This window comes from Drosophila biarmipes, unplaced genomic scaffold, assembly GCF_025231255.1.
Source record: "Drosophila biarmipes strain raj3 unplaced genomic scaffold, RU_DBia_V1.1 ptg000013l, whole genome shotgun sequence".
NCBI lineage: Eukaryota > Metazoa > Arthropoda > Insecta > Diptera > Drosophilidae > Drosophila > Drosophila biarmipes.
Genome location: NW_026114532.1, coordinates 821,677 through 837,766, shown reverse-complemented (window position 1 = coordinate 837,766; position 16,090 = coordinate 821,677). Strand labels below are relative to the sequence as shown.

General features: G+C 39.3%; 1 pseudogene; it reads right to left on the bottom strand.

Annotated features, from left to right (window-relative positions):
• The window catches only part of LOC127011827 (uncharacterized), a 97,647-nt pseudogene that overhangs the window by 26,961 nt on the left and 54,596 nt on the right, over window positions 1–16,090 (bottom strand).

Genomic DNA, 16,090 nt, shown 5'->3' with positions numbered 1-16,090 from the left:
TTCTGCACCAGGTCCAACCCAACCTGAGTTTTCCCTTTTCCATGAGACGCCTCCCTATGTCGGGCATAACTCTTAGTGTGGCGGTTTGGGTGCCCCCGTACGCCGCCCGTAGTCCTACCACCGCAGATTCTGGCAGTTCCACATCAAACTGTGACTTAACCGCACATATGATGTCCTTCACATTGCTGCCCAGGACCGCTTTCATTTTGCTCTGAAGCTCTGCGGTTTTTGGGTCAGAGACCTTGTTTAGGAGGATTAGCAGTTCCCCCTTTGCTGTTCGCCTGACGGCCTGTACAGCTTGACCTAGGTCTTCTAGCTGCGGATCTGCCTTTACCTTTTTAAGGATGTCCTCCAACCCTCCAGTAGATGTTGCGATAACTATCGCGTCATTTCGTGGCGGACGTACCTTGGGCTTCCTCGCCTTCGGTTCTACTTTTTACAACTCCTGTGGGGGTTTTTGGGGCTTACTGGTGCTCTCGGTCCCAGCATGTTTGCCCTATTTCCCCCTTGGCTAGCTTCGCTTGCCGGCGCCTTTTGCATCGCCTTTTTTGCTGGCATGGCTAGCGTTTTCCCAGTTTCATGTCCCCTGGGTCGCTTGCTATTGCCGCTCGCGAGCACTTCTGCGTAGGTTTTTTTAGCGGTCACCTTAGCTCTTTCCTGTTCTTCGAGTATGCCTTGCACAGCCGACAAAACTTCTCTCTGAAGATAGTCAATTTCATCGACTATGTCCCGCATAGGGTTTGTGATGGAGCGCTTTCCGTCCATTAGCTTCTTCAGCTCCCTGGCCTTCGACCCAAGGTCAGTAAGCTGTTTCAGCACATCCCCTTGCTCTTCATCAGCAGCTTTTGGGCTGCCTTTCTCTACTATTGGGGGATGCCAGGCTGCTTGCCGATGCTCTCCGCCCTTTTTTCTGGCGATCTCGCCATCACGTTGCTTTTTTTGAATGGGTCAGCTCCCATGTTGGACCAGTCGGGTAAACTGGACAGTGGCGTATGGAATCCGTCCGCATTAGCCGGCGCCGCCAGTCCTTTGCTTGCCGGCGTACCACCGCCCACCACCAGTCCAACTCCTAGGGGGTTCTGCCCCCGGTCTCCTACCCACCATATCCCCGCCTGGGGAATTCACCGGCCGCCAAACATGTTGGAGTTAAAATCCCGGGTTGTTCCTGGATGCCGTCCACGACCTCCCGGCCACCAGCTGACGCCAAGGTATGTGTCCAAATGCTCCAGGCCGGATAGCCGGCTGTTCCTTCGGGTTTTTGCTGAAAACTTGGGAAAATAGACGGAGCGAGTTAAAAACGCGACCGCACTCTCTGCTTTCACAACTCTCTCCAGGAGGGAGATGTAGTATGCATGTATCATTGTAGCGAGTACCCACTGTACCGATATCAACATTGTGTTACAGAGTACCGAAATATGAACGCCCCTTAGAGTCCAACTTATACAAAGTGCTAGTTTCAGCATATTCCGATGGCTTGAGTGTAGACACACACAATGAATGCATGTACAACCCCTTCAAGTGGAATCCTCCTCGGATTCTGAGGGGACTTGTCCTGGGATGTATGGGATGTCCGTTTTTTCCGAGGGAAAAGTACAAAGAACAAATTTTTTTGAAGTCCCCTTGGATTTCCCCGGTTTCTTATACTAATTTTTCCGTGGCCTGTCCCGTGCAAGCGACACGTCCCACGGAAATCGCAAATGAAATTCGATTTTTCCATTGAGTTTTCACCTGCAAGGGACACGTCTCAGGGAAATCCCTTCCGAAATTCCCGATTTTTCCCAGTTTAACCCCATCGAAAATCCACGATTTTTCCATGTAGTTTTTCAAAATGTTGAATTTAAAATACATACATATTAATTTTTGGTTTAATTTAATTTTAATTTTTTTAATAATTTGTTTTTAATATTTAACATCGTTTTTCGGTCCGGGTCCTCGGAATCCCTGTCCAACGCTTCTGAAAAAATACGGGCATCTGCTTAAAAAAATTTGTTTTACTTGTATACTTGTATATTTACCTTTTCAAACTGGTTAAAACCCTTTGAGGGATTTCATCGCGCCACTTTCGGGTCACGGAACCACAATTTTTTGGGTTATGTTATAAAACCTATAAAAAATTTCAAAAAGTGACGTTCTTTAAACGCACATCATCTTCAACTTAAAAAAAGCACTTACCTGATTGATTTTTATTCGAAAAATGTCACTTTTATTAATAAATTTCAATGTGTCGCAGCGCCTCTTTTCATAACTCAAACAGAATGCACCAGGACTTCTTCATCTTCTTTTGGGTTTTTCTGAACACAACGAAGAGACGCAAAAAAAAGGACCGGCCGAAGGTTTCTCTCTGAGAGCCGCGGGCAGGCACATTATAAGACACAGAAAAAGAGGGTAATATCCAAAGATCTGCCTCTCTTTTTTGCCGAACTGCTTTCGTTGGGACATGTCCCGGCGACAGGACTGCGGAACTGAAGAAACTTCTCTCACGCTCTCGCGGCTATCAGCCAAATACATTTGTGAGCATACACTTTGATAAAGACAAAACGGTCGCTGCAAATGCTTGTAGGCACACAAACATGAAAAATAACTTTCTGTTTTTATTAAATTCTACATAACACACTATATTCATATTATTTTTATGTGCGTAGGTGTTCAAAAATATAATATTTAACTATCGCATTTAGGTGGGCCCTTCGATAAAATGTACAAATAGATTTAACAAGATTGTGTTTTGAAATATATAAAAATATGCGTATAGGAATTAAATATAAGCAATCCCTTATGTCTAAGCATCATCATCTTCTAATTAAAATAAAAAAAAAGGAAGTTAACTTCGGCAAGCCGAAATAATCAATAATTTTATTAAATTGATTTCGAAATTCTTAAAAATATAAAAATGTATATTCCCAATATTATAAGATATTATGTCAAAAAGCCCCAAAGCTTTAATTTGTTTCACATTATTTCCCACCAATTATCCGATGACAAAAATTTTATTCGAAATTCAGAACTAATTAATTAATTATTTTCAAGCTTATAAGGTTATATGTTAGAAAACACAAAAGATATACTTTTTATTTTAAGCTTTTCTATTAATTTTCCGATCGTTCCTATGGCAGCTAAATGATACAAACATCCGATTTTGATAATCTTTAATTCGAAATTTAAAACCAAATAAAAAATGTTATTTCCAAGCGTAGGAGGTTAAAAGTTAAAAATCACCGAAGATATAATTTTTCAATATTATTTTAAAACTAAATTTTCCGATTGTTCCTATTGGAGCTATATGATATAGTCGTCCGATTTTGATAAAATTTAATTCAAAATTCAGAACTAATTTAAAAATGTTATATCCAAGCTTAGAAAGGTAGATGTTAAAAAACACCAAAGATATAATTTTTTTTAATTTTTTCCCCTATTGTTCCTATGGGAGCTATAAGATATAGTTGTCCGATCCGGCTGGTTTCGACTTATATACTACCTGCAATAGAAAGAAGGGAAAGTTTCAGCGCGATAGCTTTAAAACTGAGAGACTACGGACGGACAGACGGACATGGCTAGATCGACTCGTCTTGTGACGCTGATCAAGAATGTATATACGAGGTGTGTTCAAAAAGTAAAGTGACTTTGTATTTTCAAGAAAAATTATTAATTTATTGATCAATATTAATGTTGTCCCCTTCCAAGTAATCCCCCTCAGATACAATACACTTATGCCAACGGTTTTTCCAATCCTCAAAGCACTTCCCATAAGCACTTTTCGGTATAGCCTTGAGCTCTTCCAGCGATGCAGTCTTTATCTCTTCAATCGTTGCAAATCTCCGTCCTTTCATAGGTCTCTTTAGTTTTGGGAACAAGAAAAAGTCACATGGGTCCAAATCCGGTGAATATGGTGGCTGAGGCATTATTGTGGTGTTGTTTTTGGCCAAAAAATCTCTCACAAGCAAAGATGAGTGAGCAGGGGCATTATCGTGATGCAAAAGCCATGAATTGTTTTTCCACAATTCTGGACGTTTCTTTCGTATTGCTTCTCGCAATCGGCGCATAACTTCCAGATTATACTGTTTATTGACCATACGACCATATGGTAAGAACTTCTGATGCACCACGCCATGGTAATCGAAGAATACAGTGATCAAAACTTTGACATTTGATCGAACTTGGCGTGCTTTTTTCGGTCTTGGCTCACCTGGGCTCTTCCATTGTGACGATTGGGCTTTGATTTCGATATCATAACCATATACCCATGATTCGTCACCAGTTATGACCCTTTTGAGTAAATCGGGGTCGTCGTTGACGTCATCCAACAGCTCTTGAGCGATGCTCATGCGACGGTTCTTTTGGTCAAAATTCAGCAATTTTGGAACAAACTTCGCTGACACACGACTCATGCCCAAAACGTTTGAAAAAATTTCATGGCACGAGACAAGCGAAATACCGACATTTTCAGCAACTTCTCCGATAGTGATTCGACGATTTTCCAAAACAATTTTCTTCACTCCTTGAACGTTTTCATCAGTTGTTGACGTGCTTGGGCGTCTAAAGCGAGGCTTGTCATTGGCATCATCCCGGCCATTTTGGAAGAGTTTGTACCACTTGTAAACACTTTTTTTACTCAGAACAGTTTCACCGTATGCCACTGTCAACATTTCAAGTGTTTCGGAGCACTTGATTTTATTTTTTACACAATCCTTCGATCCATATTTTTCGATAGCAAAAAATCGCTGAGCACGCAAAACAACTTGTTACCTTTACGCCTCTCACAATTAAACAAAAAAGGGGATTCAATTGAAACTTTGTACAGATGTTAGGGAAGAGTGTACCAACATAACAAAACAAAAAAATCGATAATCAAAAATATGTTGCCCGCGAAATTTGAAAAGTCACCTTACTTTTTGAACATACCTCGTACTTTATGGGGTTTTTAAACTTCCAACCTCCTACGCTGGGAAATAACATTTTTTATTTGGTTTTGAATTTTGTATTAAATTTTATCAAAAGCGGACGACTATATCATATAGCTGCCATAGGAACGATCGGAAAATTAGTAGGAAAACATGAAATATAAATTATATCTTCTGTGTTTTTTAACATATAACCATATAAGCTTAAAACTAACATTTTTTAATTAGTTCTGAATTTCGAATTAAAATTTATTAAAATCGGAAGACTATATCTTATAGCTGTCATAGGAACGATCAAATAATTGGTGGGAAATAATGTGAAATATATAATAGCTTTGGGGCTTTTCGACATATTGTCTTATAATATTGGGAATAAATTTTTATATTTTTGAGAATTTTGAATTCAATTTAATAAAATTATTGATTATTTGCCGAAGTTATCTTCCTTTCTTGTTAAATTTATATTTTTGGTGTTTATACCCTTGCAGAGGGTATAATGATTTCAGTCAGAATGTCCATCTGTCCGCTCTGTTCGCCCGTCTGTCCGTCCGTCTGTCCGTCCGTCTGTCCGTCCGTCTGTCCGTCCGTTTCTACGCAAACTAGTCTCTAAGTTTTAATGCTATCGGGCTGAAACTTTTTTAAAAGTCCTCTTCCTATTACAGGTAGTATATAAGTCGGAATCAGCCGGATCGGACAACTATCGGGGAATAAAAAAAAAATTATATCTATATCTCCCATAGGAACAATTGGGATAAAAAAAAAATATATATATATCCTTCCTTTTTTTTAACATAACCTTTCTAAGCTTGGATATAACATTTTTAAATTAGTTCTGAATTTCGAATTAAATTTTATCAAAATCGGAAGACTATATCATATAGCTGTCATAGAAACAGAGTTCTCTTCTGACGGGTATTCTAAGAGATATTTGCCTTAATTTTTCGACGTTCTCCATCGTTTTTCCGTACACAGCATTATTCATTAATTAAAAGAAAATTTTTTTTTGAATTCATTTTTGGCCAATTCTCTATGATTTGCATTTAAATCAATATATGGCTTTAACCAACAAGACTGTTTGAAAGAAGTAGCCTATAATTTTTTATACCCTTGCAAAGGGTATAATGATTTCAGTCAGAACTTTGCAACGCAGTGAAGGAGACGTTTCCGACCCCATAAAGTATATATGTTCTTGATCAGCGTCACAAGACGAGTCGATCTAGCCATGTCCGTCTGTCCGTCCGTCTGTCCGTCCGTCCGTCTGTTCGTCCGTTTCTACGCAAACTAGTCTCTCAGTGTTAAAGCTATCGGGCTGAAACTTTCCCAAAATTCTTCTTTCTGTTGCAGGTAGTATATAAGTCGGAACCAGACGGATCGGACAATTATATCTTATAGCTGCCATAGGAACTATCGGGGAATAAAATAAAAATTATATCTTTGGTGTTTTTGAACATATACCTTTCTTAGCTTGGATATAAAATTTTTAAATTAGTTCTGAATTTCGAATTAAATTTTATCAACATCGGACGATTATATCACATAGCTCCCATAGTAAAAATCCGAAAATTAGTGGTACAATAATATTGAAAAATTATATCTTCGGTGTTTTTTTTTAACATATATCCTCCTACGCTTGGAAAGAACATTTTTTATTTGGTTTTGAATTTCGAAATACATTTTATCAAAATCGGGCGACTATATCATATAAGTGCCATATGAACGATCGGAAAATTAGTCCGAAAACATGAAATAAAAATTACATCTTTGGTGTTTTATAACATATCATTTTTAAAGCTTGAAATAACAGTTTTTAATTAGTTCTGAATTTTGAATTAAATTTTATTAAAATCAGACGATTATATCATATAGCTGTCATGGGAACGATCGGATAATTGGTGGGAAATAATATGAAACAAATTATAGCTTTCCGGCTTTTTGACATATTATCTTATAATATTGGGAATATAAATATTTATATTTTTAAGAATTTCGAATTCAATTTAATAAAATTATTGATTATTTTTTACAACTGCAAGGGTATATAAACATCGGCTTACCGAAGTTAACTTCCTTTCTTGTTAGTTATTAGTTTTTTATGATAGTTATGATGATGACTACAATTCTTTTATATTATTATTCATTTATTAATTAGTTTTAGTTTTTTTAATTAGTTTAGCTTTTTGTATTTTTGTTTAAGCCGCACGACCCCGTGCTCGTGCAATGTAAAACATTCCATTTATTTCTTGGCGTGTGCGCAAGTGCATTAATGTACATACATACTTTTGAATGAACAGGTACTTCTACGCAAATCTACGCATTTACACACAGACACACATGTGTACATACGCAAACGAAAATGTAAAATTCGTGTTCTACTGCGCAACATACTCGAGACTGTCGCCAATTCTCCAAATTTTGAAAACAAATTTAGTTAATCTACTAATAATGTTAATTAGCTATATTTTTTTGTGTTTACCACAATACTGTTGTTGCGAAGATCTTTGTAACAATTTTACAGCTTAATTAACATACTTGAGACTGCCAAATTTCCAATTGCGGAATAATTTTAATCATCTGATCCCATTTTAAGAATGGCAAACTTTCTTCATTTATACCATGCTCTGAAAAATATGTTTGTAAAGCACATGGCCATATATGTATGTATAAGCTCGAATATATGTACATTACACTTCTATGTAATAAGTATATAAAAATACTTACCGTTGAAAATTGATTCAAAAGCTTCACCGTCCAATTCTTTTAAAATTAAGAATTTTTGTTCACTATTAAACACGAGATTTTCACGAGCTAAACATCCGTAGGACAAAAATCACGAACAGCACTGTCATTGCCTTAGTGTGACCGCACACAGTATAAAAATGTACTAAAATTTTCCACCCTTCTTGTGATGAAAAAATATGTTACAAATATACATATTGTCATTAATCCAGGAAAATATCGCCATTAATTCAAAAAAATTCTAATTCTCTTCTTCTTATTCAACACAAAAAAATTAATGTCGAATTTTTCTTAGTTTAAGAAAATATTTCTATAACCAAGAAAAAATTTCTTATTTTAAAATTTTTGACATTTACGGTAAAATTTTCTAACATTTACGGTAAATTTTTTTTTGGTGTACAAATTAAAAGATGAAATGAAGGAGGAATATTGGCATAACCTACAATAAAGGTGCAAATTTAAAAGAAATATCGCCAAAATAGGCTGTTAGAATATATTCAAGAAGTGCATAAGAATATGGATAAGAAAATTCGGATAGTAAAAGCCAAGAAGTAAAGTGCATGGATTTCTCGAGCGATTGCCAATTTGTAGGAATAATGGCTGTTAAAAATAATAAAGATGAAATTGTAACCCCAAAGGATATCTAGGGATGGATCCAATGCGCAAACTTGAAATTGGGAGCTTTCAGCAGAACAACAGGTATAAGACTCAAAAATTCATGGTGTTTTGTCATTCTACGTGCCATCGATTGCTTGAATATTGCGGGGTCAGAAACATAAGCATATGCGGAAAAACAGGTGCTCCACCTGAGTCGACTATTCGAAATTTATACCATTTTAGGAAAGTTCTAGTTTAACATTATAGTATGATATATATTTTCACCAAAAGCCTCGCTAGTATTCATCCGATTCTGGTTAAGATCTTCATATTATTATCAGACGTACTAGCAGCTTGAAATGTCAAGGTATTCAAAGGATGAAAGCCCGAAACACTATATTGTGAGTTGCATCCCGCATATTAAGGGTATCCAGCAATCTGTGTAGCATCCAGCCATATAAAACAGCCAGGCAAAGAAATTTTAAAGAAAATTCAGTCAGTTCTACCACAAGTTGCCGCCCAAGGCAATTTACTGTAGGATTTACCACCTCATGAAGGCTTCAAATCCAATGGGGGGCACAATCGTTTGGTATGGTTTTTATTTAAGTCCCACATTTTGCCATATCTGTAATATAGATAAAGATAATATAGATAAAGATAAAGTTTTGTAGACCGAGAGAGCGAAGCATTCGGTACTAATTAAAAAGTTTATTTTAGATCGTTCGCGCATCCAAGAGTTATGAGTGAAAAGGTTTTTTTTTAACCCCCACATAGAGAGAAATATTGCTACAATTCAGGTTGCAGCCATCCCATCACGTCCGGATATCGATCTTCAAAGTTGGAGGAAGTGCCAAGACCTATATTAAGTTAAAATATATATAATCTAAAGGTTTTCCTTCCCTGAAATACTTATATATATACAGCGTGCCCGATTTCTCGATTTCATACACGACATCCAGTCGTTACACGATGTCGCTGGTCGAACATTGTAGTCGATAGGTAGAATAAGTATTGTATGGGAAATCTTGAATTTGTTAAGTTATCCGATCTCGATGGATTTCTTGGCCTTTGAAGTGCGGGCCTACTAATATCGGTACAGTGAATGACGCCAAAAATGTGCCAGGCCAGGCGCACGCCGCCCTTGAAGTCCCTCTCTTCGGACATACGCGTGTGGGGTAGTCGTTTAAGGCAACTTCATATGAAGCAAGACAAACGATTTAATAACGTCACCAGATAAATTGTAGCTTTTGTGGAGTTTGTGGGTTTTATAGAGACTGTATCAAGCTTTTTTTTTTACGTCGATTGATAAGCGAAAAGAAAGATTATGCCTAAATTTGTATTCTAGAATTAAAACTGTAAGCGTTACAGCTTAGAGTGCGCAGATCAATAATCCAATGAAATTAAATCAATCAAATTTGCATGCTTAACCCCAATCTTGTATCATTTCCGAGATATCAACGTTTTGACGAACGCGCGGACAGACGTCATGCCCGACGGACATGCGTTTTACTCCTTGACTCTGGGTTTAACTGAGACAATGAGATAGAGAGCAATGTCTGCGGGGCAATTTCCCGTTTCGATGGGGCAAGTGGGAGGATCTTTCGTCCCGTTTTGAGAGTTAGTGCGACACGAAGGATTCTGTCACTTCGTCAGGGTGAAAAAGCGGGAGAGAGATGTGATCATTCGCCCCACTGCGCAGGTGGATTAACGGATAGAGGCCACAAAGTTTTAAGAAAATATATAGTGTTAATATCTTTACCTCTCCTAGACGGATTGCCTGCCATCGGTTACCTTAGTCACTTGAGGAAAAGGGTGCGCGGAGGTAAACATAATAAACACAAAAAATATCCGTTGTCGTTTTGCATATACATATATTTCACTTATTTTCATTCACTGTCGCCTTTCTTAGTGTTTTCGTTTGTAAAAATAGTTCTGTTTTTTTTTTTACAAATACCTTGCGCTGTCGCTCTGTTTTCTATTTGACTGTCGTGAGAGCAAGAGACTCTGAAGCCGCAGTGGGAACTTTCGAACTCTCCGGTCTTTTCCTTGCAAGATCAGTTTAGATTTTCCTCTAATATTCTAGGATTTTCCTCTACGGTTGCCACCTCGGGCAGATGGTGCGAAATTAAACTGGGCCTATTTTGGTTTCACACCCAGAAATCCTGACATGGAGGGTGGCGGTTTTCTTGGGCTCTATGGTCGTCTGGTTTCTGACTCGAAATTAGAAGTCACCTTTTCTCAACTTTAGAAGAATAATTTATTTTATTGGCCATCTCCTTGGCACAGACATTCTACCTGCCTACACTTTTTGCACGTGCTCCGCTGCGACATACTCCTTCGTAATGCTGGTGGGCCAGGCAATTCGCACAATATTTTTTGATGATAACGTCGCGAGGCCGCTTTTCAGTGCTGAGCCTCAGAACACGGTTGCACTTTCATAGAGGATGGATTCCCCGACAGACTCGGCGTTTGTCGTCCAAAGTTTGGGCGCGGCGAGTACATAGAGCCATGGTTTTAATGCTAAGGATAAGCAAAAGTGCCTTGAAGCCTTTCAATCCAGCCTCCAACAATCCTCCCATATGTCGAGCTCCTGGTGGAATGAACCGCCACAAAATTCTCTGATGGCTATAGGTATCAGTCACAGACTCCTTGATCGTCTGCATAAAATCCCGAGAAAGGAGGGTCGATGCCCCACAAAGGATTTGCCATTATCCGAATGGACCCGCTGGGGACAACCTCTTCTCTCTACGAATCGGGCAAATGCCTCGAGGAACTTCTCGGTTGTCAGGACGTAGGCTCTAAATGAAGAGCCCTTGTTGAGAAACACACAAACTCGCAAACATATACCTTGGTAATAGAAGTGGAAACAGGTTGGCTATCGGGCTGGAGACTGGAATTGGACGCTTATCGTTTAGGAATTTAAGCTCTTGGGTATATTCCTTCCGCTGAGCATATAGAATAAGGGCTCCTTCAGCTTCTCGGAGGGCCGAACAGATGGGCCCCTCGGCAACTTGCGGCAGCGTTTAATATTCCGTGACACATACGCAAGGACCCGCAGAGCCTTGTCCAACTTGGAGAACCATTCCAGAAAATCTTCGGATGGGGCAGTTCCAAAATTGACTTTCACCGCACGCTGCTCTAAGTCTGTGACTGGAGTTTCAAGCCCCAGTGTTGACCACTTTTTTTTTGGCTGTTGTAACCAATCCGGTCCTTCCCCCCAGAGTCGGCTATGAACAGCTGCGACACGCCTCGGCTGGCTAGGTCCGCGGAATTGTGCTCAGATCGCACATGCGCCCAGTGCTCAGCGCTTGTCACCTGTTTAATCTTGATCACAAAGTTGGTCAAGTGGCATGCAGATTTATGTTAATGTTATGGCCTACTTCAACGCGCAAGTATATTGTGGTACCATATGCCTTCTGCGACGCATCACAAAAACCATGATGCTCTAGCTTACCCTCTGGCTGGAAACCAAACCACCTTGGAACACGGATCTGTTCAAGCTCGGAATAAATGCGTAAAATTCTTGCCACCTTTGATTCATTTCGGTGGGGATATTTTTATCCCAGCCGAACAATTGCAAACAAATCTCTTGCATACAAATTTTTGAGCGGACAATAAACGGGGCAGCCATCCGGCTGGGTCAAAAAGTTATGGAAAGAAACTCTCTTTTCGTATAAGTAGATTCAATCGAAACTGGCGGTGGGCCAAAAAATAACTAATCCGAGGTCGAACACCAAGTGTTTTGGTAAAGCTTTCGGAATTAAGGTCCCGAAAGTCGTCGTGGAGTAGTGCTTGTTTGATTACTGATTAGCTGTCCACCTTCTCAATAGGACCACGGCGCGGTTAAAAGCGTGGTGAGGCTCGCTGATCGCAAGTTGAGCCTCTTGAATGGAATTGGCCCCTGACAGAACGTCGTCTATGTACATAAAATGCCGAACAAAATTACTTGCTTTAGGGAAGTCCTTTTCTACGTCATCTGCCAATTGTTGGTGAACGCGGACAACCAGAAACGGTGCACACTTGACACCAAATGTGACGGTTTTTAGTTTGAAATCGCTTACTTCTCCTTCTCTATTCCGGAATAAAATTCTTTGGAACGGCGTATGCCGGCATCGACCCAGATTTGACATTTTTGTGATGTCTGCACTGAACACGTATTATAAATAATGCCACTTAAAGATCTGAATGGTAATCCAGCATGAAGAATATCGTTCAAGCTTTTCCCATTTGCTGAAGGGCTAGAAGCATTGAATACCACGCGATTTTTGGTTGTGGTAGTGTCAGGTTTGATCAGCGCGTGGTGTTGATGATAATAGCTTGGAGAATCGTAAGACGGGGGGATTTCTCTTATATGACTTAGATCCAAATACTATTGAATGACTGAGTCATATTGCTCTTTTAATGGAAAGTCTCTTTTCAAATGGTCTTCGTTTCTAAGAAACTTAGCTAGGGCAATAGAGCGCGAGTGGCCCAATTTGGTATCTCCCGCTTGCGTCTTTAGAGTGGTTTGGAGAAAATTGCTCTCGCAATAGGAACCAGATTCTTTTTAACCTCTTAGTTGGTATGTTCTCCACCTCCCAAAACTTAGTAATACGTTTTTCCAAGCCCCGTCACTCGTTTCGGTTATCTGGGTCGTGAAAGTTGATACCCGATTTTGGCTAGATGTGCTAGGACTGGGCCGGTAAGCACCCAGCCTAAAATAGTTTCCTGACCTAGGAGAGAACCACAAATGTTTGTGCGCGTGCCGCTCAGCAACAGGGACCGCAAAATGTCGGCTCCGATCAGAACACCTATCTGGAAACTTTCTAAAAATGTTGGATTCGCCAGGGAATGATAGGTAAATCAATCAGCGTATCTCGCGGCCATCCAGGCAAAACGTAAGCTGCGGTTTCTAAAGGCCTGGCTTTTTAGGGACTCGAATAGAAAAATGGCAGAGCCTGGACGCCTGATTTAAGCCCGAATCTTGGGCTTGGATATGGTGGAATGGCAGCTTAATCATATTGAACAGGCGTTTCGCAATAAACGTAGCCTCGGAACCCGAAGCTGCTTTTTTTACTGTTTTCGTTTTGTAAAAATAGTTCTGTTTTTTTTACAAGTGCCTTGCGCTTTCGCTCTGTTTTCTATTTCACTCCAAATACTCTTGAATGACTGAGTCATATTGCTCTTTTGATGGAAAGCCTCCTATTAAACGGTTTTTGTTTCTATGAAACTGCGCTAGGGCAGTGCCCCAATTTGGATCCGAAAGGTTCGGGTTCGCTAAACGGTAAAGTTCCCACGTATCTCCCGCTTGCGTATCTAGTGGTGGGTTGGAGAAAATTGCTCTCGCAATTGGAATCGGATTCTTGTAACCTTTTAGTTGGTGTGTTCTCCACCTCTCCAATTTTAGTGAGAAATTTTTCCAAGTCCCTGTCACTTGTTTCGGTTATCTGGGTCGTGAAAGCTGATACCCGATTTTGGCTAGATGTGCTAGGACTGGGCCTAAAATAGTTTCCTGACCTAGGTGAGAACCACAAATCTTTGTGCGCCTACCGGGACAATCAGCGCATCTCGCGGCCAATCCAGGCAAAACGCAAGCTGCGGTTTCTAGCTAAAGGCCTGACTTTTTAGGGACTCGAATAGAAAACGGCAGAGCCTGGTCGCCTGATTTAAGCTTGAATCTTGGGCTTGGATATGGCGGAATGGCAGCTTAATCAGATTGAACAGGCGTTCCGCAATAAACGTAGCTTCAGAACCCGAGTCTATTAGAGCGCGAGCCCAGCAGTTCGTTCCCAAGTGCCATATGTCAATAATGGCCGAGCCTAGTAAAACCGCTCTAGGACCGGTTGCTAAATAGTTCTGCACACTGGACAGATTTTCGCGAAACAATTCTTTGGTTTTGTGACCACCTTAGCTTCGAAGGAGTTGAGTTTCCTGGAATCGGGTTGACTCTTAGCGTTAGAGTGATTGCTGGTCCTGGGTTTCATATCCTCAATTGCCTCTAGCGTTCGGTATCGGTCGCTAAGGAATGTGTTAATTTCATCACAGGTCGGAATGTCGGGCTTTTATGAAAGGGACTGCTCCCAGGGTCAGAAGGCTTAACAGGAGTAGGAGATAAACTGTTCGTTCTCCGTATTGTGCGTCAGAATGGAACCAATGCCTTAGTCGCTGGCATCCGTTTTCAGAATGAATGTCCTTTCGGAATCCGGACACGCCAATACTGGATCAGTCAGAAGGCCTGCCTCCAAATCCTCGAACACCTATTGGTGGTTCTACTTCTGTTCCCATTTTACTTCCTTGTCGAAAAGGTAATTGAGTGGCTTGACGATGCGTGCGGAGTCCGGTATGAAACGTCCGTACCATTGAAGGTGGTTCTATCTGGGCTATGGCTGAATCATGTGAGCAATGAAATAAAAATCTCATTTAAATACCCCATAGCTAATTTCTTAACGCTAGTTATTCGTACCATATACTTCTAAACTTGTTTTTACCCTTTTTAATTGAATTTTTTGCTCGACCCGAGCTTTTCACTGTCAGTTGCATAATTAATTTTAATTCAATTTTAATTAATTCTAAATAAATTAATTAATTTTAATTTTTATACCCGCTACTCGTAGAGTAAAAGGGTATGCCAGATTCGCAGAAATATATGTATATAAAAGTTAGAAGGAAGCATTTCCAACTATATAATATGCGTTCTTATCACATAACCTAAATATTGAGCGGCAACACTTTAGTAGCCGAAGTCACAACACTTTGTTGTTATGCGAATAATATGCATAGGCCATTGGCTGGACTCACAATCATTCTACATTTGAAGAATTTGGCAACAATACAGGCGACAGGAGAAAATACAATAAAGTCTGAGTGAGTAGAGTGTGAGTGATGGTACGTGGAGGTCATAACAATAAAATTAAGAAAAGAATTGCGCACGTCAAGTGGCTGCTATTTGCGCAGTCAACACCGCCGCATGGACGACGGCTCAATGTTATAATGAGCTTGCATTTTTAAGAGATACCATCAAAAATAGAGTATTACAAGTCACAACTCACTCAGCAAATAAAACAAAAGTTATAAATCAAAAACTCATAACAAAAACAAATATTCCAAAGCCACTGCCGAAACGATCAGAAGTCTGTCAGTGCAGCCAACCTGCGACGAACAGCTGACGCAGAGGATGCGGATCATCAATATATATTAAAACAATATTTTTGTAAAATCGTGCGGAACCTTTCCGCTAGTTCAGAAGTGTAGGCCGTAAAGCTATGCGAAACTATAGGTAGGATATATGTACAAGAAAACAAAAGAAAGATATATAAGAAAGACCCTTATAGAATAAATAAGGAGTAATTCGAAAGTTCAGTGAAGAAATACATGATAAATACAATTATAATTTTAACAAAACAATAATGGCTATAGTAGACGTTAAGTCAGTGGGTTCTACTACTAACGTAATAAATAAAGTTGAACCAAATAAGATTGATTTGGAATTGTAAATATAATGCTAGTAATAAATATTGTCATAATGTGCGCCAATTGCTTTCATAAATTACACAAGCTTCATAATAAATGTTTGAAAAAAATATATATGATCCAAGCGAATGACTTGGACAAAATTTAAAAAAAAAGCAAAGCGCATAAACAATAAATATTAATGATGAAAAATATAATTAAATTTTATATAATAAGCAACAACAAGGACATGAAATAAAATAAAGTAAATCTAAAACAATATATATATATATGTATATTCAAGTATAGATACACAATGAGCCATAAGCTAAATATATACGTAGAAGGTATCCAGACTTCGGTAGAAGAGTCCAGCAAATAATATCTACAACCCCTGTTAGTGCATACGAGTTGGAAATCCATTATATAGA